The 26603-nt window shown below is 39.6% G+C and overlaps 1 protein-coding gene and 1 non-coding gene across 2 annotated transcripts in view; one reads left to right on the top strand and one right to left on the bottom strand.

Annotated features, from left to right (window-relative positions):
• HS6ST2 (heparan sulfate 6-O-sulfotransferase 2) overlaps positions 1 to 26603 on the bottom strand; it is a 378854-nt gene that overhangs the window by 38057 nt on the left and 314194 nt on the right. The gene's annotated exons all lie outside the window — the stretch shown is intronic.
• TRNAG-CCC (transfer RNA glycine (anticodon CCC)) lies at positions 17481 to 17551 on the top strand. The gene has a single exon. It is a non-coding gene; the product is annotated as a tRNA-Gly (tRNA).

Raw genomic sequence — 26603 nt, 5'->3', positions numbered from 1 at the left:
TGAATAAATAAATGAACTAGGCCTCATGGGACAAGTTCAGAGGCTTTGATCTACCACCGACTCAATATGTGGCCGTGGACCAGTCAATGTCACTTCAGATTTCTATTCAGTAAAATGCGCTAATGGGTGGGCCATGGTGGCTCAGCAGGCAGAGTTCTCGCCTGCGATGCCAGAGACCCAGGTTCGATTCCCAGTGGCTGCCCACGTAAAAAAAAAAAAAAAGCGCTAATAATAATCTTTACTTTACAGAGCTACTGTAATGAATCAACAAGATAATGTTATATAAAACACTTGCATAAAGCCCAACTCAAAGAAAGCATTCAATAAATAGTATTTAATAAAAGCATTTTTATGTTTGCTATATGTAAAGAACTGTTCTAATTCCTTTGTGTTTTTTAACTCATTTAAATAAATTAAATCTTTGCTTAAATGTCAATTTTCAGTGAGGTCTTCCCCAACCATTTCATTTAAATTTACAAGATTGTCTGCCCCCCAAACATTCTTTATCCCCCCTCTTCCAGTCTATAGTCACCTTTTAATTTTTCCCTTTGAAAATACTACATATTTTACTTATTTGTTTGAGTATATCCATACACTAGAATGGGCATAAGAGTAAAGGAGTTTTGAATGTTTAGTTTCCTCTGTATCTTTAGTGCCTAGAACAGTACTTGGTACCTACTAAATAAATTGTGTAAAATGCAATTTACAATAAATTCAACAAAAATTTTTGGATGAATGAAGAATTAAATCCTCATGAAAACGCTATGAAGCAGGCTCTGCTAGTATCCTCTCTACAAGTGAAGCAACTGGCACACAGGGAGATAAAAGTAATTTGCCCAGGCAGGGCTGGAATTTTAAGCAGCAATTGAGTTTCAGAGTTTGGTGTCTAAACCTGAGTTTATTGCCTCTTTTAAAGAAGTCATGAAAAAAAAATAGAGAAACAGTGACAGAGAATATGAATCAGAGCATGAGAATAATGGGGTAAGTGTCTATGATTCTATGAACTTTAGGGTTTATTTTTCATTTTGTTGTGTGCTTTTTGTCTGTAACCCCCCTGCCCCACAGGGACGAGGATCTTCGTTTTTCTGCCAAAATTTCTGTGCATACTTTGAAATAAAGCTTTGACCTTGTGATAAAGGCAGTGATCAACCATTTATTCCTAAAATAGTATCTTTAGAGGGGGAGATTCCATTGTTCAAGTATCTTCCCACTGTTATGTGTGCTTTTACAAAGTTGAAAGGATGGAAATTATTTTCACACACACGCATACACACATAGACAAGTATTGCTGCAGGTTCTAGCCAGGGCAATAAGTCAAGAAAAAGAAAAAGCATCATATTTGAAAGGAAGAATAAAACTGTCTTTATTCACAGGTGGCATGATGTGTCTATGTAGAAAATTGGATGAAATCTACAAAAAAAGCTACTAGAACGAATAAGTGAGCTAGTAGATTTGTAGGATGCAAGATTAATATGCAGAAATCTATTGTATTTCTACTAGAAAATGAATATTTAGAAACAAAAACAATGCAACATTATTTACCAAAGCATAAAAATACAAAATACTTAGGGGGAAAATCTGACAAAAGAGCAGAAAGACCTACACTGAAAACCACAAAACATTGTTGAGAAAATTTTTTTAAAGACCTAAGTAAATTGAGAGATAAACTGTGTTCATGGGTCGTTGTTCATAATAATTATTAACTCAATTTTGTTAAGATAGCAATTCTCCAAAATTTGAACTATAAATTGAACACAACCTCTGCCAAAAATCCCAGATTTTTTTTTGGTAGCAATTTACAAGCTAATTCTAAAATTCATATGGAAGTGAGAAGGATCAATTAAAAGAATAAGAATGAAGTTGGAGGACTAACAGTACTGATTTCAATACTTAATGTAGAGCTGCAGTAATCAAGACAGTGTGGCATTGGCATAAAGACATATAGATAAACGGAACAGAATAGATAGTCCAAAAATAGACCCAAATATATAGAGATGGACAAGGGTGTCAAGGCAGATCAAGGGAGAAAAGATATTCTCCTCAATAAATGATGTTGGAAAAACCACATATCTACATGCAAAGGAAAAAACAAAAGAACATTGATCCGACCTTTGCAAGATCCTCGTGAGATATAAAAAAATCAACCTAAAATGGATAACTGACCTAAACGAAAACCTAAAACCATATAACTTCTAGAAGACACCTTAGGAGAAAACCTTTGCAATTGTGAGTTAGGCAAAGATATCTCAGATAAGATATTAAATGGATTATTCAGAAAGGAGAAAAATGGATAAACTGGACTTCATCAAAATAAAAATTTCTCTACCTTCAAATGTATCCATACCCTATACATTTAGTCAATTCTGAACTCATAATAATTATTTGTACAGAGCATCAACTTTGCCCTGTGTTTGTAAACTCCTTGTTCGGCAAGCCATAGTGGGTCATGTTTAACTGGTTAGGTGTCTGAAAATCTCCAGACTTGATTCAGGGGCAATAAATGATGCCATTTATCTAGCCTCTGTAATTCCCTTAGTACAGAAAGAGCTGGGCTGAGAGAGAAAAAATGTTGGGGTTAAGAGACAGATGGTTGCATCGACAGACGGAGAGACAGACTGATAGATGGAGAGAGAAGGAGAGTGCGTATGTAATAGAGGTGTATTGATCATTTGGGGGGAAATGGAGAAGTCTTAAACCTGTTAAGCATTGCTCTTTCTTCTTTCTAATAGGATTTCTCAAGTGGAAGAGAGAGGGGGTGGAATTCACCTAATATCTTGACATAACGCTGAGCTCCACGAGGGCATTGCCGTGTTTATGTGAGTTCTCAATCACGTATGTCGCAGAGGGAAAAATGAGTCACTGAGGATTCTTGTTCTAGAGAATATCATACTGGCCCATGATTTTGTATGGCAGGTGCAAAGGGAGAAAAACAGATCCTGCTTTCCAAGGCTCGATTAGTGGATCACTCCTCTTGACCTAGCTGTTGGCCCTGAGTGACCAACGTGGACAGTCACATACTTGAAGCGTATTTGTTATGTTAGTAACTATATTTTATATCCTGACCATTGCGGAGATGCATGTGTACCTGCTTAAGAAAAGTTTCCATGTCTGGACTGTTTCTTCTTGGATCTGCCACTAATTTCTTGTCTTACCCAACTTCTGGGCACTGTTTGTGTTGTGCTGGTAGTGCTGAGGCTTCTGCTACCCCATTTCAGGAGCTGGCAAAACAAGCAGCCAGGCAAGCTGAGCCAACGAGAGCTCTCATTTGGTCAGAATCATACTGGCCAGGCCACACTGTCCCCAGCTGCAATCCGTTGGCAGCTGAAGCAAGTATCATCGCTAGCTGACATTTATTGAGCAGTTGTCATGTGCCAGGTATTGTAAGAGCCTTACTTGGATTATGCTATTTAATCCTCACAACAGCCCAATGAGATAGGTACAAAGCTAGTGAGTGAAGGAGCCAGGATCCAAATCCAGGTCTCTCTGACCTCAAAGATGATGTTCTTTTAAATACACACAAGACTGCATGATTAATTTATTTATTCTTCGAAAAGCCCTGGATGCAGCTGGTCAGCACTAGGTTAAACCTCAAAGGCTGTCAAGCCTACGCTATTCACCCCCTTGTCATTCAAAGTCCTTTTCAAAGGTCTTTGGCTACTTTCCTGCCTTGATGAACATGAGTTTTGCTGTTGCTGTGATCCAAAATCTCCCACTACCTCCTGGGTGGGGAATATGGAAGGAAAAGATGATTAGGGCTCAAAGTGAATTGATCACCGAGCAGACTTCACTAAAAGCCCTTTTTAGAAATACAGTCTGACATCAGCTTATGTTTTTGTCATTTTTTTCCATGGAACCAACTGCTAGAAAAAAATTAGAATGGAAATAATATGGTGATGGATGATGGTGACAAGAGCACAGCCCTGTCCTTGTGAACGTAATTAACAGCGCTGAATTATATATCTGAATGTGGTGAAAAGGGGAAATGGTAGGTTTTATATATGGTCATAGAATAAACATTTTTTAAAAAATCCATGAAACTGCACTACATAAACGGTGACCCTGAAGTTAAACCATGGATTATAGTTAATAGCACAATTTTTAAAATGTGCTTTCATCAATTGTAACAAATGCTCCACACCAATGCAAAGTGTTAATAATAGGGTGGTATACAGGAACCCTACATTTTATGCATGATTGTTCTATTAACCTACAATTTCTCTAAAAACAATTACAAAAATCGAACAATGTTTTGCTTTATCACAAACCTTTGTGATATCTGATTTAGTCTCATAGCTAAACTGAGGCACTATTGGCACCACATCACATAAAACTTCAGTGATTATCTGAAAATTTGAATATCTGGCCATTAGGTTGCTACATTTCTATGGCTTATGACCAGTTTGAAGTGAAAGTCCACACACGTTCACAAAGAGGCAATACTAGGGGTTTTAGCAGTAGTTGCAAACTACCATCTTAGATGAAATGCATGGCTCTAAATGAGAGGAAACTGCATGATCTAATCATCATATTATAATATACAGGATTCTGACTCCAGTGGTGAACATATGAACTGCTAAATCTGAACATAAATCCACACCATGCTCAAGTCCATAAAGCACAAGCAAGACTTCGCCTATTCTTTCTAAGGCAGGAAACTTTTTCATTTGGCTCCTGCCAAGCAAAACCAAAGGGGCATTGGCGTACTTAGTTTATTTATAGGCCTGTGTGCTTCTGACTGCTCTCATGTAGGGACTACTGAGCAACAGATAAACATGTCTGCTCATTATGAGGCAATTTTGGCAAAGACAGGTTGAAGCCAGTCTTCTCGTGGCATCTGCTATGAAGGTCAACCCCAGGTCGATTTGTAGAGCAAGTAAGGTTTGCCTCTGCCATCTCATATTCCTGTCCTGTATTCTTTTTTCTCCATTTTAGTGTCCCTCCATTCCCATAACTTGATTCATTTATGCCAACATTTTTTTGTAACTTAATTTAACATTTACGGTATCATTTACCAGGCACTGTGCTTGGGTGCTCTTCCCTGGCCCTGTCATACTCATGGCCTTCACTAATATTTGACCATTGGACTTGGTCCTTGTCATTCCTTAGCCTGAGCCTATGAGAAAAACATTTCAGACTAAGAGCAGTGATTGATTTCCATTGCCATCAGCAACTCCCTGCAATCTAATTTTAAACTGATGCCTCTGAATGTTGTGCATGTCTCTGTGTGTGTGTTTGTGTGTGTGTTTGTGCGTGTGTGTGTGTACTTGTATCTCCAGCCTCTGTTGGCTGATTTGAGGGAGCTGTTGCGATCCATGAGTTCTCTTCATTGCTTCCTTGATAAAGGGGTGTTAAAGGCTCGAGAGAGCTGAACAATAAAATTGAGAAAGGGAGAGTGTCCAAACTCAACCAGGTTCATGTTATTTTAGAGAAAAAATGAAGGGTTTTGAAAAGTGCATGCTTTGTCCCTTTCATCACTGCTACTGGTATCTTTTTTAAAAAATGGAAAGAGCCTAAATTTTCCAAAGTCTCCATTTTTGTGCTGGCAGACAAAACCCACCCACATAGGCTACTAAGCAGATGTGTGACCCTTCCTGAGCCTTACTGTCTCCATCTGTCCTGCAAAAGAGTTGGTCTCATGTAAGGTATGAAAATGTTCTGCTACAAACTGAAAATCTGCAAAGTCTCCTTAAGGCTAGGAAGCATGCTCAGCCTTGACAGTTTAAGTTCTTTCTGGGTATAATGCAAAGGGCGGGCAAATGGATCGACTGTGGCCTGCTATGCTCAACAGAAGAGCAGGTTCCCATGACCCTTTGGTCATGAGAATGTTAAATGCGCAGCTAAATGTGATTTCTTGGCCTGGTTGGTCATGGATCAACCTCTGTAAAATCCATGCTTCCCGATCTCATGGTACGACTCTGCACTGATTTTTTTTTTTTTCCTCGTTTGTCAATTTAGTTCAATGTTGGCATAAAGGAGATTGCTGGTACCTCCCTGAAAATCATTGCCAGGGTAGTCTGGCTCTACTGCTCAGACACATCCCATTCCATCTGTTCCTCCCTGAAACAGAGGGCTAACTGGCTTCGGATCCGGACAATGAAACAGAGCAAGCAGAACTGACAAAACTTCCAAGCTCTACACCTCTTAAAACTACTCGGCATGCTATACGGCATCGCAGGTGGCCCCCAAATGAATTGAAAGTGAGGAAGAAAGGCAGGATCGGTCATTTGGTTTTAGCTTTGACCTTATCCACAACTTCAATTTCTGCTGTCCACCTGAGCGACTGACTTGCATTCCACCCCTGTGACCCAGGCTTCCTACCTGAGGGGCAAGTGTCTAAAATTAAAGGGCTCAGGGGTGACTTCTCATTGATATTCCCATATGACTTCATCCCCATCCCAGTCTTTACTGATGTCTTCCCTATCCCATCCCAGCCCATTCCAAGCAACAGTTAGGGGTGACTATTCTGGCTCTGACAGCACTCTGTCATCACTTCATTGTAACATTTAAAAGCACTACACCATCACCTTCCATCTCCCCTAAGGTTGTGAGCTTTTCTCCCCTCCAGATCAGCCCATCTACGACATTCTTTTTTTAATTTCTTGGTTTTCCTTTTTATTTTGAAACACTTTCAAATGACTAGGACAGTTACAAAAATAATACAAATTCCATATAGTGAACTCCAACATACCCCTACCTCCAGACACCCAGATCCACCAATTTTAACACTTTGCTACATTTGCTATATCATTGTAGATAGTTTGTATGTATGTATGTATGTATCTAGCATTAGTCCATTAGCTGAACACTTGAGTGTAGGTTGTATGCATCATGCTCCTTGAACACTTAATGCTGCCATGTGCATTTCCTAAGCAAAAGGATATTCACTTATATGACTACCTTAAGAGCAGCTATGAAGGTCAAGAAATTTAACACTGATACAAAGATTACAGTCCACTTTCCAATTTTAAATATGTCCCAATAACGTCCTTTTGAGCCTTTTCTCCTTTCTTTGCAAGATCCCATTCTAAGATCAAGTATTGCATTTTGTCATTGTACCTTTAGTTGCTCTTTTCTCTCTCTCTCCCTCTCTTTTTTAATTGTGGCAACACAGATATGTAAACTTTCTCATCTCAACCACTCCCAAGCATAATGTTCAATGGGATTAATCACATTTACAATATTGTAGTATCCTCACAACCTTCCATAAATAAAGATTCCTCATGTCTCCAAACTGAAACCCTACACCCATTATGTATTAACTTATTTCCTCTATCCCTCATCCCTAGCAACCTGTACTTAAATTTCTGTCCCTATGAGCTTGCATATTCTCCAACATTTTCTTTGTAGTTGCCATAGGGCTTAATTTCAACATCCTAAATCTTAAATAATCTTGTTTGCTTTGATACCAACTTAACATCAGTAGTATACAAAACTATGCTCTGTTCCTTCACCTTTATGTAATTTGTGTTACAAATTTCATGTAAACATTGATATAAATCATGTATAATTATAAATACTGATTTATAATTAAATTTAATTAAATACCAAATTTATGCATTTGTCTTTTAGGTCCTGTAGAAAGTAAAAAGCAGACTCACAAACCAAAAAATGTAATACTACTGGCATTTATCTTTGCCAATGCTTTTACCTTCACTGGAGATGTTTAATTCTTCATGCAGCTTTGAAATATTGTCTCTTGCCCTTTTCTTCCAACTTGCTGAACTCCCTTTAGCCTTTCTTGTAAAGCTGATCTAGTGATGCTGCATTTCTTCAACTTTTGTTTATTTGGGAATGCCTTAATCTCTCTGTCATTTTTTTTTTTTTTTTTTTTTTTTTTTTGCATGGGCAGGCTCTGGGAATTGAACCCAGGTCTTTGGCACAGAAGGTGAGAATTCTGCCACCGAGCCACCATTGCACTGCCCTCTCCCTGATTTTTTTTTTTTTTTTTTGGGTGTATAGTCCAGGAATCGAACCTGGGTCTCCTGTATGGAAGGCGAGCATTCTACCACTAACCACTCTCCCTCATTTCTGAAAGACAGTTTTGCTAGATATAGAATTCTTGGGTGGCATTATTTTGCTGTCAGCACTTTAAATATGTCATCCTACTGCCTTCTTGGCTGAGAAATTGGCACATAATCTTATTGAGACTCCCTTGTACTGTGGCACATGGCTTTCTCTCTAGCAGCTCTCAGAATTTTCTCTATATTTTGGCATTCAACAGTTTGATTTGAATGTGCTGTGGCACGGGTCTATTTGGGTTTATCATGTTTGGAGTTCTCTGAATGTCTTGGATGTGTATATTCACTTCTTTCATTAAACTTGGTACCCTTGGTGGTGTCCCACAGGTTCCTCAGGCTCTGCTCATTTTTCTTTATTTTCTTTTTCTTTCTCTTCAGACAGAATGGTTTCAATTGTCTTATCTTTGAGTTCTCTGATTCCTTCTTCTGCCAGTTCCAATCTGCATTGGATCCTCTAGGGAATTTGGAAAATTCTGTTACTGCACTCTTCAGTTCCACTTGGTTCCTTTTCATAATTTCCATCTCTCTATTGATACTCTGTTTGTGTTCATCCATCACTTTTCTGCTTTCCCTTAGTTCTTTGTCCATGCTTTTCCTTAGCTCTTTGAGCATATTTACTTCCATTTGTTTAAAAGTCATTTTCTGGCATGTCCCAAATCTGGTCCTCCTCATTGACACTTTCTAAAGCTTTAATCTCCTTTGCCTGGACCACTGCTCCCTATTTCTTTGTAAACTTTGTAGTCTTTTGTTGAAACCTGGATACTTTGATATTTTAAGGTGATATTTCTGGAAATTAGACTCTGAGACATGTTCTCCTTGAGCTTGGTATTCTGTTAGTGTTATCTCAGAACTTTCCTTGATGCCAGGAGCTAACAAAAAATACATAGAAGAAAAACAAGAAAACACCTCACCCAGTCTTTGCAGATTGACCAGTGTTAAGTGCTCTCCTTCAGGGCTCAACCATACAAAGAATTAAGAGAATAGCCAAAGTGTAGGGCCCTCCCAGGCTTCTTATTTAGGGCCTGCAGGGATGGCCCTAGAAATTCCCATTTACACGCATATGAATGTCCCCTCTTCCCTAGGAAACAATTTCCTCACCACATGGCACTGCACTGTCCCAAAATTTCCTTGCCCCAAGCAGTATGACTTGACTTCTCTGCCTCAGCACCCTGCAGGAGATCTCCACGAGGGGCCTTTTGTACTTAAGACAAGTTCTGCAACAGTGAGTCCCTTAGGCCACCACCAGAGAGAATGGGCCAAACATATGTGCTCCCAGTATGTGCATGAGGGTTATTCTGCTCCCTCCAGAACCAGGACCAGGGATCAGGTCTGTTTCCATATCTAGACAGCAGTGAGGAGTTGGGGAGGGGGCAGCCAGGGCTACAGGAGATGGTGACGTTTTTTCTTGATTCAGCACTGGCTCTGTTACTGCAGTATTTTAATTGTTTTCTAGAGCTCTGAGAAAATTGTTTCTGCCAGATCTTACAGATTTTGGGATGTGCCAGAAAGCTTTTTGAGGGAATGAGCCCTGAAGCATCTCATTCTATCATCTTGATCGGGATGGGTGCTGGACTCTGAGTTTTTTTTTTTTTTTTTGGGTGCTGTATGGCGGGATGACATTTCATCATTTTTCCATGTGAGTATTATTGCAGCACCATTTGTTGAGTTTTTGTTTGTTTGTTGTATTTTATTTGTTTATTTGGGAAGTGCATGGACCAGGAATCGAACCCGGGTCTCCTGGGTCTCCCGCATGGCAGGCGAGAATTCTACCACTGAACTATCCTTGCATCCCACCCCCCTGAGCTTTTTGAGTAGAGCTATTGTATCTTTTATTTGTCTATGTGGCCCCTGCGTCTAGCACAATGTCACAAACAATCAGTAGTGTTAATATTAGTACCACTAGTACTAAAGAAGGTTTTTACCAAAATTGTTCATTTGGAGAGCCCATTTAGCCATGTCATATCCTTTGCAAGCCTACATATCCTCCTCATTTGTAACATTTGTAAATTGTACCTATTTTGTGACTTTTAGTGGATGAGGATTGAGACAAAATGCATCCAGTGCTCAATAAGAAGGTTGGCTCATTGCACTCACTTGATTCATACTAGCTGATGTTCATTTCAGCTATGATGATATATATATATTTGAAGAAGCTTGACTTTTGCATCTCTTACTTGTTCAGAAAAGAGAATACCCAATTTCTTTTCAGAGAAAAACAGAACACTCCTTCTGCCTCCAAGCCTATCTCTTGCCTCAAAATAACACAGAGAAACTCTTAAAACTGCTCCACACTCCACTGTCATTAGGTCAAATAACATCAGAAAACATGGAACACCAGCCTGCATGCTGGTAACGTGAAAATGCACCATGGGGAGAAGTCAGGCTACAGAAATTTACTTACCCCCACCCCCCACACACACCAAACCCAAGGAAACAAACAGGCCACACAGAAGGAACCATAAATAATAACTCAGAAATATAATGCAAGTGTCTCAACATTGATAGGCATTGCTCTATAAAGTGTGAAACATTCCCTGGATCATCTCACCACATTTATACAAAGCCAGTGCTGCTCTTTGACAAAGATATCCTGTGAAGGAGAAAATGTGCAGAGGAGAAAAAAAAAAACCATGCTGCTGAAAACTGATGAGAAATAAGTAAGAGAAGGGGCACGGTACAAAGGAAACTAGCACACATATCCAAGAAGATTTTGGAGAAGAATTTATTTATTTTTCAGTAATAAAAAGAACAAAGAATTCAAAAAAAGCACTAGCTCAATCTGAGATTTACTCTATGTGGCAAATAAAAAAGATCTGGCTCAGAAAGTTCAAAGAGGGAGCCATCATTATGGCAGAAGCTGGGGCTGCATCCAAGGCTAGCCGGCCTGATATAAGATCAGGTTTATCTATTTAAGAATGTATTTATTCAGGCCTCCTACTATTGACAACCTGAGTATAGAAATAAGTATGCATTCTCTATGTCATCTTAACTCCACTTCTACCCACTTCTTTTGTGGCTTACACACGGAGATTCTTCACTTAGGAGGTAGACTGGGTTTCTGCAAAGCTAAAAGAAGTAAAATAATGGCCCATTTCAAAATGAAACAACAAATCCTAAGTATTCACAATTATACATCAGTGTCTAATGAATGGAGATGGTGTCCTGCAGTTATGAGCACGATAGGTATGTATAAAATGCCCAGGACAAGGCTTTTCATTCCTGCAAACATGGAGTTAAAAGTGATTCTCCAATGCCATCTCTGTTCACAGAGAGTGCGCTTTTTGCTTTGACGATGAATTGGGACTAATTTGGAAACATTCAGCTGCTTGGGAATGCGCACATCAATTCCCATCCTTCATAATTTATACAGCATTTTGACTGTGATACTCAGCAATAAATAACTGAAATGAGTTCTAACTGCTCTGAGATTTAGTCTTATGTCTTCACCACCGCTTTTTTTTTGTATTCTCCAAGATAGTCCACATTCAACTTTATATGCTAACCTGAAATGGTATTCAGGAGGAGGAAAAGGGAAAAAAGGCAGCCAAGAGAACTTTCACATTGGGAATTGAATATAAGATCATATTTAAAGTGCAGTGTAAACGATCCAATGCTGAATACATAACATATATGACCATTAGAAATTAACCTTTCATTGCCACATTGTGTTCTTGTAGTAACATATCTTACTACTAGATTAGATGTTTTAGAATGATGGAGGAATTTTTCATCTTATCCTACACACAAGCTAGGTACTCCTTCTGGGCAGTGTTCTCCCTGTCAAAATGCTCCACATCCTCAAGAGACAGGGGGCTGGTGGAGAACCCAAGTCCATTCACCAAAGGGCTACAGCCACTTTAAGTACCTAATTGGAAGCAAGTCACCGACATGGGAGAAACCTGCCTCAAAGAGGCATGCTCTGCTGAATACAAAGAGAGAGATAAGTCAATGTTGTCACTGGAAATAACTAATAAAAGGTTTGGCAATAACAAAAATGCTATTTCATTTAGGACGCGGGACATACCAGTTACTAGGAAAGGATTATACACAGCATGTAGTGATATGGTTAAAATGTAAATATACTTTATAATTAACCCAGGAAATTAGTGGAAAGACTCCAGATTTTTCAAATTCCACCACCAAATCTCAATGTATGGATCAAAGACAGATTTTCATGGATTTTACAAATAATCAAATGATTAACAAATAATCAAATGATTAACCAGTGCTACTGTTTCTTTCTCTAATGTTTTTTTTTTGTATGCTGTATGGTGGGGGTCATGTTTCATTATTTTTCTATGTGAGCATCCTGTTATTGCAGCACCATTTGTTAAATTTTTGTTTGTGTTTTTGGGATGTGCATGGACTGCGGAATGAACCCCGGTCTCTTACATGGCTGGCAAGAATTCTATCACTAAACTATCCTCGCACACACCCCCCAACTCTCTAATTTTTGAAACTCTTAATCCAAATTTTCCATTGCCATAAGTCCTTCCCCTTCACAGTCAGCACCAAACTATCTTTCTGAACTCATCTCCTGCTTTTCCTCTCACTCCCCTCCCTCTTCATTAGTCCTTCATGTACCCCAATATTACTGGCACATGCCTTGCTCATTTCAATTTGCCACTAACTAGGTCAGTGTGAGGGACACAAAAGGCAGTCAGCAAACTTTGTTGAATGAATATGAATGAACAACAAAAGGAGGATGGTGCATGGCTTTGTGACAGCTATGTCAGACGCATGGGCTGCTTTCCACTTACTTCCCACTCTCAGATGTGTCCCGGGCCTTTGTGGATGATGGAGGGTTGGTGCCTGGATTCGTATTTGGAGAACCCCCCATCTATCCTTACTATACCCACAGGAAAAAAATATATACAACAATGACCAGAGACAAAATGCAATTAGTCACATCATTTAAATTTCAAGGTCTCTCTCTCTCTTGCATGTCAAAATGAATTGTGTTCTTATCCAGTGGTGCCCTTCAAAAATGAAGGAGATAGGAGCCAAATTGGTCAAGTTCAAAGACACATATTCTATTAATGAAGCACCACAGTCCAGGCCCCGAGAGAAGACTTGGTAAAAAGAAAGACTGCAAAAGTAACTGGTTTTGAACACGAAATCCTTTATTTTCAGCCACTGAGTCCTCTATAATTACAAGCTTAGTTCTGACGCTGCTGACTTCTAGTGAAGTATGTGCATGTCAAATGACTTCTAAAAGTCTTTGGGAGATACTATCAGATGAATTAATAATTTTCACTCATAATGTTAACATAGGAAGGCCGTGAATTCAGATATTCTTTCAGGAGAAGCACCACCTGCTTCATGAGTAATTGAATTTAAATCTCCAGCTTCAATAATGCCATGGCTTATGTCAAACCTTGGAAACAATTACGAAATAAATCACAAGGAAGGGCTGCTTAATCTCATCAGGTTAATTCACGCAGACAAATTAATCACCCGAAGGTAAACAAAAAGGAATAATTGATTGGAGTCTTCTTGATTACTTTATTCTATTTCCTTTATCAAACTATTTTACCATTATCTTCAATTCAGCTGCTCTGCCTTGAAATTATTACTTTACTTCATCTTCAGATTTCCATGGAAACCAATTCAAAGCCTTTCTCTCCACTTGATGATGTGTGGAATTATTTATCCCGATTTCATCAGCAAGGGTTTTTTTTTTCGTTAGTAAGATCAACGTCAGTATAACCTTTTATAAAAAGTGAAAGGTAAAGAAGAAAAAGGCATATCTTGGCTTTTAATGTGTATAATACAGCCCTCAACAGCAAAGAATATTGTCTCAGAGAATGTCAAAGAGCTTTCTAGTATTTATGAACCTTTTAAGTACCTCAGAAATAGGTGTCCGCAAGTAGTGATATTTATATGGGGGGGTGGGGCGAGGTGGGGGTGGGGAATGGAGTGGGGGTTGGCAAAAGATATTCTGCCCTAGACCCATCAGTTTCAAACAACTCCTTGTACTTGAATGTGACGGAACAAGAGACAATCATGCATCTCTGCTGATTGCAAAGGTAATAAGGATGTGTGGGGACACAGGAAAGAGCTAATCAGGAAGAGCCAGGCAGGTAGCAAAAGTTCCAGCTGGTAGGATTCAATGTTCTGGAGGTTCAAAAAGCAGCTCTCTGAATTGGAAAAAAACCACAGTGAGCTCTGACGTTGAGGCACAGGCTGCCTGCAGCTGGCTCTGGGGAGAGTGGGCACATATTCTATCCCGGAGGAGCTGGAGGAAGTTCACTGAAATGGAGGGCCGGAGTTCCCACAAACTCCTGGGACCATTCCCACATTCTGCTCACAGCCCCAACAAAATGTGGCTATATTCTGAGTGGTGCCTGAAGAACTCACTTCTTCTGCTGTATCCACTATGACTTTCTGGCACCAAAATCCTCAGCTCTACCTGGGCTCATACCTGCAAACCTCCTTACCCAGAACCCAATTCAGAAACGAGGTAACAATCCTGGACAGTTGGATCCCCCCCAAAACAACAACAACAAAAAACTGCTTTAATTCAAAAGAATTCAAAACTGAGTCTTCCAGGAGGTTGGCTCAGCAACATCAGGGGGCTTAGCAGCTATGGGTTGTGAAAGGCAAGCAGGTTTCAATGACATCACTTCTGTAACCTGGCCACTGGCTCTGAGTCTTCCTTCTCCTGGACTGTCACACAAACAGTAAGCAGTGGGGAAGTTTAATAGAAACACTTTGAAACAGGGGAGTATTTGACATTTCTCTTGCACACTACTGAGTTCGGAGTAGGAGGTCATTTAAGACTCCCTGAGCCACTCACCTTGGGCATCCAATTTTTTTTTTTAATAAAAGAACACCCATTCCCACTGCTGAATCCCAATCTCCTGTGTTCTGGGCTTGAGGGCCTTTAGTAAAGCAGCATCATAAGCAATCCTGTTTAAGCACAATGCAGGGCAACATGAGACATTAGGGAAAGCTGTCAGCTGGCAGTAGTAGCGACCTGGAGAAGTCATTCTTTAAAAGATAGGAATCTAGATCCCCTTGGACCTACTACCAAATCTGTGAGCACAGATCCGAGGAGAATAAAAGAAAAGAAAGCATTCTCAGGGAAAAATCACACACAGAAAGTGTGGCATCAAGAAGGGGGAAGAAAGTGGTCAAATAACTCAAAATGTTTGTTGAGATAACAGATCCATTTACAGTGGCAGAATGTATATGAAAGAGGAAAAACAAAGCCGAGCAGAACTTGTGGCAGGCTTGGATCCCAGGAGTTTAATTTTATAGGATATACTATAAAGGACTGTTGGACAGAGAGGTTTATAGAATAATCCCATTGTGGTACGAGGTCACTGTTCCTCCCCAAAGATCCAGAGTGGGTAGATATGCCTGTACAAGATATAATTCCCAAAACTTGCAACAGAAGGAGAGCTAAAGAAGTGCTGTCAAGGACGCTGAGTTTTCCGGGAGCCTATGAGAGATAAAGAGAAAACCTTGCAGCTGCAGCCTGTCTGGGAATTTCAGAGATCTGGTCAAGGACCCAGAGATTAAGATACTGCCAAGGATCCTAGCCCCGGAAACATTCGGCAATAAATCCTGCCTGCTTCTAAGATATATGGATGATAATTTGGGGTATGTATATGAGATCGGGGAGCTGCATTCTATTAAAGCTAGCTTCTAACCTACATTTCTGCAACAGATCTAGTCCAGTGTGCACACGGTTGTCATTATTTGGGTCTGTCTGTCTCTACATCACTCTTTAGCCCTCCTTGAGTTGGAATAAGACTGTGGCCTAAGAGCCCAGGCTTTCTCCATTCCTCCTGAGTCTCGCGAGGTAGCTATTGTCATGAGGATAAATAAGATTCTTTCCTCCGTTTAGTGCCTTATGACCAAACCTCATCAAAGGCCTATGAAAAACATTCCAACAGCATCAGTTAATGAGTGGACACCTGGATGGCTGTCCATCTCCTCTTACCAAGTAGGCCATCTTCCACAGATTCCGTAAATTTCTTCAAAGCCAGAAAAGTGAAAAGACCTGAAATGCAGAGGGCCCAGCCTCTCCAGAACATCAACTAGTTCCACCCCCCTACCCAATATTACAGACAGCCCCTTCCAACATGAATAAGTTAGAACGGGCATAGCCCAAATGTCCCTAAAGAGTGGGAGAAAGATCAAAGGTGATGGTGGAGTTACACAGAGAAGGTAGGGTTTAACAAATGAATATGACTGCTGAATCATGATATTGATATTTCTTTTAGTCTCCAGTATCTTAGAGTAGCTAGAATGAAAAACTCAAAATTGTGGAACTGTAACCCATACCAAATGTTGAAATCTGTTCTACAACTAATTGTTGTGCTGTGCTTTGAAATTTATTGCTTTTTTGTATACATGTTATTTTTCACAAAAAAGAAAAAATTGCCAATTGTGATGCTAAATGCACAGCTATATAAAAAAGCATCAATCTAGTGTACAAATTTTTTTCACAGAAAAGCGAAAAAAAATTCTAAAGAATTATGCACATCATATTCATGTGGGAAAACTGTGACTAACGAGACTCCTCAGCATTTTCGAAGTGTTTCTGATTGAATAATTTGACGCTGAAATTGCATCCCGGGTACTTAAACCAAAATGGCAATCAAACGCACTCTAATCTGGATTTTTTTCTCTTGGGTCAGAGAGATACTTGAGGGAGAAGAACCTAGTGGTTTAAAACACACTTGACTGACACTGTCCTGATGGGTAGCATACAGAAATTTCTGCATTTCCTATAGTACTTTGTAAACTCTTCATAGAATTCATCTCAGTCTCTATGAAAGATAGTTTTGTTGCTCTACCTACAATGGCATTGAAATTTTACAAATTAATTTTCAGGGTCCTTGGAACTTGAAATTATTTCAGAAGTGAGGATTGGGCTATACAATATTTAGTGTCTTTAGATTTTTTACTTAGAATTTAACAGTGCTTTTAGTGTTGCTGGAATCTTACTGTTTATCTGTCTCTCCAAGTAGCTTTTGAGTGGGCACTCAATAAATATTTGTTGAACAAATGAATGAAAAACCTGAAGTTGGACTCAGTGAAAAGGAGTGCAATGACTGATTATCAATGTCTGCTCTGGTGTGAGAGGATAGTGGCAATATGTCACATTTTCCATGAAGGAAAAGTGGTTTCTAGTTCCTGATGGTTGATCATCATGTGGGTCACAAAAACAGGTGGGCTTAGAAAGGCTTTCAAGCAGGCCTGATTGGAGAGTTGGATGTGCCTTTTGAATAACAACAAGAAATCTGTTGGATTTGTATAGCCCTTAATGTTTTCCAGTGTGTGTCCCCATAAGTGACAATGGAGATGAAACCCAGGCTACTGTTAAGGGATTGTTTCAAGTCTCTCTCTGGGGAAATGGGAGCTGCTCTTTGCTCCAAAGTTATGATCCTGGCTCCCCGAAGTTCCCAGGATCTGGAAATACACTTAAAATGTATGGACCCTAGGGGTGCAAGGGTAGTTCAGTGGAAGAATTCTCGCCTCCCATGCGGGGGACCCGGGTTCAATTCCCGGTCCATGCACTTCCCAAAAAACAAAGCAAAACAAAGGAAAAACCAAACCACCAACAAAAATTCAACAAATGGTGCTGCAATAACGGGATGCTCACATGGAAAAAGAATGAAATGTGACCCTGCCATATAGCACACACAAAAAAATGTATAGACCCTATGCGATACAGTAAAGACTCGAAGTTCCTCTTATCTGCTTCCCCAACAGATGCCTGAGTCCCCTCTACAACACATCCACCATGATTGCTTCCCCATAAAAGTCTGCTCCTCTCTTTTCTAAGAGGCTCACACTCTGAAGTATCTTTGCCCTTTTCTGTTACTGAGCAAGACAGCTCTTCAAATACTGATCTCCTTTCATTAGAGCTGATGAGGCTTCCTTATTTCATTTTTCTATCATGCCAGGTTATGTCCTCAGTGGTTTTCTTCCTTTATTCCAAACGTTTGTCATTTTCTTTAATCCAAAGTGTCTAAATTCGACCCCATGCCCCTTGAAGCACCCTATGCCCATTATCTGTACCTCTGTTAGTCACCTAGCAAAGGCAGTTCAGTTCTCTTAAAAAGTGCTTTCTCATAAGAAGTGCTTTCTTTTTGCTTCTTTCTCTAGCCTTCCCTTTGCTCAACTATGGAAAACGACTGAGATTTTTAGAGGAGAAGGCAAAAGCTCATCCTCATTGCTATGAAGCCCATGTAACTATGAGCTCTCAGAAGTGACCTCTCAAATTCAACGCATTTATTCAGGAATCCCGAGTTCTAATTCTAACTTCCAGCAAGGGATTTAACTTCTTGCTGTTTTGGGATTCTCCTCTATAAAGCAAGAAATTAAACTGATCAGGTAAACCATTCGCGGATAAGCTCGCAAAATTGCAAAGCTCTTGGAAAAGGCAGATGGGGCACTCACATTACCTTGCCCGCTCCCCTTCCATAAGCTTCCCACTCTAACAGCTCACTACAAGGACATCCGGAACTGAAGCAATAAGCTCATCGATTATTGTTGCTATTTTCACCTCTTGGAACATGCTGTTTGTGCCCCTGAATGCTTCAATGGGATCAAGGAAAAACAATGAGCCAGTTCCTAAATAATATTATGTTCCCATTTAAGCTGGCGAGTTTGCTTATTTCTTTATCAAGAGCATGGACCTTGCTTACAGACCATCAGAGGCCACTACTAAGTGAAATGGAGCTGGTATCGTACAACTACTACATTTACACCTAGCTCTGGGCTCTTTATCAGATGGGGATTGAGGAGCAAAAAAAAAGAAAATCATATTTGGACAGTTTGGAGTAACTGAAACCTGAAATATGATGGGATCCTGAACTGGAATGGTAATTATGGGGATGGAAAAAAGGAAGCCATGCACAACATATGAAAAGAAAGTATGCCAGTACGTGGGGACTGAGGACTTTTGGGAAATAAGAATAAAGTGAAAGATGCTGAGAAGAGTTCAAAGCTGATTGGGAAAACAGGGGTGTCAGTGACAGAGACAAACTAGTTTTGAGGAGGACTGGGACTAGAAAAGAAGATGATGAATTTGGCTTGGTGCACAGTGAGTTGGGGTATTGATGGACAGTGTCCATCAGGCAGTTAAGAGGGATGGCACTGAAACTCAGGGAAACAGAAAAGAGTCAAATGTACAGTTAATGCCCTGGAGTAGCAGTCAAAGCTATGAGACAAGCAGTGAGACCTGATGGGACAAGTGACCCATTGTGATTAATGATCAGACATTTGAGGGCAACCTATACCAGAACTGTTCACTTCTATCCCAGTTTATGAAGATTTACTAGTGTGTTACAAAGTCTTATATTCCAGGGTTCCATGTAGAAGAGGCCTGGGCCAGTTAATTCAGTTGTGTCAAGCTCAATGCTAAGGTTAATGAAGGATAGTGCAGGTCTTGATCTCTGTGCAAGCCAGTCACTTTTTCATCCTTTGCCCATAGCCTGCTTCTCCCAATTCTCCTGGCCCAGCTGGATTGCTTACAGATGACAAGTTGAGTTGATGTCAAGATGTGGGTGGCAATCATTGTCAACCCATTCCCATAACAGAAACAACTCAAGAAGTGCATATCATGCTGTTGTCACCTTGCTGTAAGGAGGACAGCATGGCAGATGAACAAAACGGAGCTTTACACACCTAGGTTTCCACTGCAGCTCACATCCTTTCTTTCTTGCTCCCATCTACCAAGAACAAACTAAATTGCTCTTGGGTAAAATGACTGTATCTCCTGTGGTGGTAAAATCCACCCCTACTTTTGTACATGATTTCCTTTCCTTTTCCTGTTTTCAGTCTCTGCACTGTGTCTGACTAACTGGTACCCCTTGGGCATCCTTTCTTAGCATCCTGGGTTGTATAGGGATGTCACAGTGAGAACTTTAACCACAGCTGAGGGTGGGGGCAGCAGGTTTGGGAGCAAGTCAAGGCTTGTGTCCTTGAGGAACCAAAGCATCCCAGGTTTCTTTAGCTCAGCTTAATTCATTAGTGCCTGATTAGGGACCTGTGGCCATTTTTTGTCCCTAAGTGAGGTAAGCTTTGATTTTTAGCCCTGTCTCTGCAACTTACCCACTGAAGACTTGACTTCTCTGGGCTTCAATTTCCTTGTCTGCCAGCCCTACTTAAGGCCAAGCATAGCTTTGAAAATTAGAAAACGTTAACCCAGTGTTAACCAAAATGTTAGCATTTGCTGTGTGCTTACTCTGGTTGTTTATCATGTTGAGCCCTGGGGATACAAGGATGAGAGTGACTTGTTCTCTGCCCTCCAGCAGCCCAAAGGTTGGTGGAGGTGGCAAGCATGTTACCAGACACATAACAACACAAGGTACCAAGTGGGATGAAAACATGCTATGGAAATAAAACAGGAAGCAACAGCCTATGCCTGGGGAATCAGGGGAAAGCAAGGTAAAGCCAAGTTACTATTGTGAAACTTATGCTTTTCGGATGGTGTTAAAATTTATAAACTGTAACATAAACTCTGGGTGATGAGAAATCTTATAAATTAGTATGAGTTTGTGTGTATTCTTAGTTTAAAACAGCTATTTCTCAAAGTGGCTCTCCAGCTTTATCTTACACCAGAATCACCTGGCAGACTTGTTAAAATGTATACTGCCACGTCTCGACCAAGATGGCAGCTTAGTGAGTTGTGGGATTTAGTTCATCCTCCAGAGCAGCTAATAAATAGCCAGGAACAGTACAGAACAACTGCTGGGGTCACGTTAGTGACCGGACACACAGCATACACCACTCTGGACCAGCTGCGCGCCCACCCAGAACCGTGAGTTTCCCAAGCTGTGGTGGCTGGCACCCTTCCCCCACAGGCTGCTTCCCAGAAGGAAAAGGAAAGAGACTTTACCAGCAGCAGGGGCTGAGCACAACCAAATTCCAGTTGTGGAATTAATTAACAATTTCTGACTACTAAAAATAGGTCCCCAACTCAGCTGAACCTGGAGTAAAAGAGGAGGTCGCTGGTTTTTGCCCTGGCCCTGAGGGGGCAGGGCTGACGGAAAAAGAAAAAAAAAACAGAGGTTTTTTTGGATCTGAAAAGGTCTGGGCCCCAAAGGAAAGGAGGGGGCACATAGGACCGAGAGAAACACAGAGCAACATACCAACTTAAGCTCTTGATTGGCAAACCCGAGGAACGAGGAACGGGACTCCTGCTCTGAAAAGGATTTTTCTCTTTTGTTTTGGTGGCTGTGCTTCTACGGCTTGACTGTTCTTTGGATACAGCTGCAAGGCTTCTCAGGCTCCACTGCCCCAGACATAGGCAGAAATAAGCTTGTTTGAGTGTTTGTCTGGAGCCTGCGCCTTCCCCTGGAGAGGGGTGGGGCCCAGCTCAGGTGGAATCCCTTCCTCAAGGAGTTCAGACCCCAGGGTCTGGAAAAGTGAAGCAATTAAAGCCAACCTACAACCTCTCCTCTGTCTCCACCACACCCCCAGCAGGGAGAGTCTGCCAAAGTTAAAAGTACCGCATCATCCTACCTGGTGGGACCTGCAGGCAGACAAGCACCACATACTGGGCAGGATAAGAAAAACAGGGTCCAGAGACTTCACAGGAAAGTCTTTCAACCTGCTGGGTCTCACTCTCAGGGAAAACTGATGCAAGTGACTCTTTCCTCCTGACAGGAGGCCAGTTTGGTCTGGGAAAATCTGGCTGGGTCTATAATACCTAAGTAGACCCTCTTAAGGGGGAAAAAAGGCACCATACAGAAAGGGCAAGAAACAAGAAAACAAGAGCTGAAAAATTCTGCTCTGTTAAACAAAACCTAAGCCAGTGGTCCAGAAAAAGCTGAACTGAATGTCAAAGAACAGATAGTCAACAAAGTCATCCAGCAAGTAAATCCTAGGTAAAGAAAGTGAAAACAATCTCCAGAATAAACTAATTAAGGTAATTAAATACCTAGACACCTGCAAAAAAAAAACGATTTATACTAGGAAAACTGAAAATGTGGCCCAGTCAAAGGAAGTAACCAACAATTCAAATGAGATACAGGAGTTGAAACAATTAATTCAGAATATACGAACAGACATGGAAAACCTCATCAAAAATCAAATCAGTGAATTGATGGAGGACATAAAGAAGGCAAGGAATAAACAAAAAGAAGTCAAAAGTCTGAAAAAACAAATCACAATTTATGGGAATGAAAGGCACAGTAGAAGAAATGAAAAATAAAAACAATGGAAACCTACAATGTCAGATTTCAAGAAGCAGAAGACTGGATTAATGAACTGGAGGACGGAACATCTGAAATTTGAGAAGCAAAAGAAAATATAAGGAAAAGAATGGAAAAATATGAGCAGGGACTCAGGGAACTGAATGATAACATGAAGCACACAAATATGCGTGTTGTAGGTGTCCCAGAAGGAGAAGAGCAGGGATAAGGAGGAGAAAAACTAATGGAGGAAATTACCACTGAAAATTTCCCAACTCTTATGAAAGACTTAAAATTACAGATCCAAGAAGTACAGTGTACCCCAAACAGAATTGATCCAAATATATGTACTCCAAGACGCTTATTAATCAGAATGTCTGATGTCAAAGAAAAAGAGAGAATCTGGAAAGCAGCAAGAGAAAACCAATCCATCACATACAAGGAAAGCCCAATAAGACTATGCGTAGATTTCTAAGCAGAAACCATGGAGGTAAGAAGACAGTGGGATGATATATTTAAATTAATAAAAGACAAAAACTGTAAACAAAGAATTCTATATGCAGCAAAATTGTCCTTCAAATATGAGGGGGAAATTAAAACATTTTCAGACAAAAAACATTGAGAGAATTTGTGACCAAGAGACCAACTCTGCAAGAAATACTAAAGGGAGCACTAGAGAAAGATATGAAAAGACAGGAGAGAGAGGTATGGAGAAGAGTGTAGAAATGAAAACTATCAGTAAAGGTAAAAAGAAGGAAAATTAGATATGATATATAAAATCCAAAAGGCAAAGTGGTAGAAGAAAGTACTGCCCATTCAATAATAACACTAAATGCTAATGGATTAAAATCCCCAATCAAAAGACATAGACTGGCAGAATGGATTAAACAACAGGACCCATATATATGCTATATACAGGAAACACATCTTAGACCCAAGGATAAACATAGGTTGAAAGTGAAAGGTTGGGAAAAGATATTTTATGCAAATAACAATCACAAAAGAGCAGGAGTAGCTATACAAATTGTGCAGGTTTGAAAGGATGTATGTCCCCTAGAAAAGCCATGTTTTAATCAAAATCCCATTTTGTAAAGGTACAATAATTCCTATTCAATACTGTATGTTTGAAACTGTAATCAGATCATCTTCCTGGAGATGTGATTTAATCAAGAGTGGTTGTTAAACTGGATTAGGTGACAACATGTCTCCACCCATTTGGGTGGGTCTTGGTAAGTTTCTGGAGTCCTATAAAAGAGGAAACATTTTGGAGATGAAGGAGATTCAGAAAGAGCAGAGAAGAATGACACAGCCATGAGAAACAGAGAGAACCAGCCAGTGACCTTTGGAGATGAAGAAGGAAAATGCCTCCCGGGGAGCTTCATGAAACCAGAAGACAGGAGAGAAAGCTAGAAGATGATGCCATGCTCGCCATGTGCCCTACCAGCTGAGAGAGAAGCCCTGACTGTGTTTGCCATGTGCCTTCTCACTTGAGAGAGAAACCCTGAACTTCATTGGCCTTCTTGAACCAAGGTATCTTTCTCTGGATGCCTTTGATTGGACATTTCTACAGACTTGTTGTAATTGGGACATTTTCTCAGCCTTAAAACTGTAAACTAGCAAATTATTAAATTCCCTTCTTAAAAGCCATTCGGTTTCTGGTATATTGCATTCCGGCAGCTAGCAAACTAGAACACTAATATCTAACAAATTAGACTTCGAATGTAAAACAGTTAAAAGAGACAAAGAAGGACACTATGTATTAATAAAAGGAACAATTTAACAAAAACACATAACAATCATAAATATTTATGCACTGAGCCAGAATACTCGAAAATACATGAGGCAAACACTGAAAAGAGAAGTACACATATCTACCATAATAGTTGGAGACTTCAATTCCCCACTCTCATCAATGGACAGAACATCTAGACAGAGGATCAATAAAGAAACAGAATTTGAATGATGCAATTAATAAGCTAGACTTAACAGACATTTACAGAACATTATATCCCACAACAGCAGGATATACCTTTTTCTCAAGTGCTCATGGATCATTTTCAAGAACAGACCATATGCTGGGTCACAAAGGAACTCAATAAATTTAAAATGATTGAAATCATACAAAACACTTTCTCAGAGCATAAAGGAATGAAGTCAGAAATCAATATAGGCAGAGTGCCAGAAAATTAAAAAATATATGGAGGTTCAACAATACACTCTTAAACAACCAGTGGGTCAAAGAAGAAATTACAAGATAAATCAGTAAATATCTTGAGGCAAATGAAAACAAAAATACAACATATCAAAATTTATGGAATGCAGCAAAGGAAGGCTAAGAGGGAAATTTATTGCCCTGAATGCCTATATCAAAAAAGAAGAAAGATTAAAAATTGAGGAATTAACAGTCCATTTGGAAGAACTAGAGAAAGAACAGCAAACTAACCCCAAAGCAAGAAAAAGGAAAGAAATAATGAAGATTAGAGCAGAAATCAATGAAATTGAGAACATGAAAACAATCGAGAAAAACAACAAAACCAGAAGTTGGTTCTATGAGAAAATCAATAAGATTCATAGACCCTTAGCAAGGCTGACAAAAATAAGAAGAGAGAGGATGCAAATAAATAAAATAAAAAATGGAAGAGGAGACATAACCACTGACCCCACAGAAATAAAGGAAGTAATGAGAGGATACTATGAACAACTTTATGCTAATAAACTCGACAATGTAGATGAATTGGACAACTTCCTAGAAAGGCATGAACAACCAACATTGATTAGAGAAGAAATAGACGACCTCAACAAACCAATCACAAGTAAAGAAACTGAATCAGTCATTAAGAAGCTTCCCAGAAAGAAAAGTCCAGGACTAGATGGCTTCACATGTGAATTCTACCAAACATTCCAGAAAGAATTAGTACCAATCCTGCTCAAACTCTTCAAAAAAATTGAAGAGGAGGGATAGCTACCTAACTCATTCTATGAGGCCAACATCACCCTCATACCAAAGCCAGACAAAGATGTTACAAAAAAAGAAAACTACAGACCAATGACTCTTATGAATATAGATGCAAAAATCCTCAACAAAATTCTTGCAAATCGAATCCAGCAGCATGTTAAAAGAATTATACACCATGACAAAGTAGGATTCATTCCAGGTATGCAAGGATGCTTAAACATAAGAAAATCAATTAATGTAATACACCATATCAACAAATCAAAGCAGAAAAACCACATGATCATCTCAATTGATGCAGAAAAGGCATTTGACAAAATTCAACATCCTTTCCTGCTGAAAACACTTCAAAGAATAGGAATAGAAGCAAACTTCCTCAACATGATAAAGGGAATATATGAAAAACCCACAGCTAACATCATCCTCAATGGAGAAAAACTGAAAACTTTCCCCCTAAGACAAGGATGTCCACTATCACCATTGTTATTCAACATTGTGTTGGAAGTTCTAGCCAGACCAATTAGACAAGAAAAAGAACTACAAGGCATCCAAATTGGAAAGAAAGAAGTAAAACTCTTTTTTTCATATCATCTGTTTGCAAATGATATGATACTATGTGTCAAAAACCCCAAAAAATCCACAGCAAAACTACTAGAGCTAATAAATGAGTACAGCAAAGTGGCAGGTTACAAGATCAACACTCAAAAATCTGTAGTGTTTCTATACACTAGTAATGAACAATCTGAGGGGGAAATCATGAAAAAAATTCCATTTGCAATTGCAACCAAAATAAAACATATTTAGGAATAAATTTAACCAAAGAGACAAAAGACCTACACAGAGAAAACTATAAGAAATTGTTAAAAGAAATCACAGAAGACCTAAATAAATGGAAGGGCATACTATGTTCATGGATTGGAAGACTAAATATAGTTAAGATGTCAATTCTACCTAAATTAATTTACAGATTCAATGCAACACCAATTAAAATCCCCAAAAATTACTTTTCAGAAATAGAAAAACCAATAATCAAATTTATCTGGAAGGGCAGGGTGCCCCAAATAGCTAAAAGTATCCTGAGAGAGAAAATAAAGTTGGAGGTCTCATGCTACCTGACTTTTACGCGTACTACAAAGCTACAGTGGTCAAAACAGCATAGTACTGGCATAAAGATAGTTATACTGACCAATGGAATCGAACAGAGTGTTCAAATATAGACTCTCTCATCTATGGACAATTGATCTTTGATAAGGCAGTCAAACCAACTCACACTGTACAGAACAATCTCTTCAATAAATGGTGCCTAGAGAACTGGATATCCACATGCAAAAGAATGAAAGAGGATTCATATCTCACACCCTACACAAAAATTAACTCAAAATGGATCAAAGACGTAAACATTAGATCTAAGACCATAAAACTGTTAGAAGAAAATGTAGGGAAATATCTTATAAGTCTTCTAATAGGAGGCGG

The sequence above is a fragment of the Tamandua tetradactyla genome, chromosome X, assembly GCF_023851605.1.
Source record: "Tamandua tetradactyla isolate mTamTet1 chromosome X, mTamTet1.pri, whole genome shotgun sequence".
NCBI lineage: Eukaryota > Metazoa > Chordata > Mammalia > Pilosa > Myrmecophagidae > Tamandua > Tamandua tetradactyla.
This window is presented reverse-complemented; position numbering and strand designations above follow the sequence as displayed.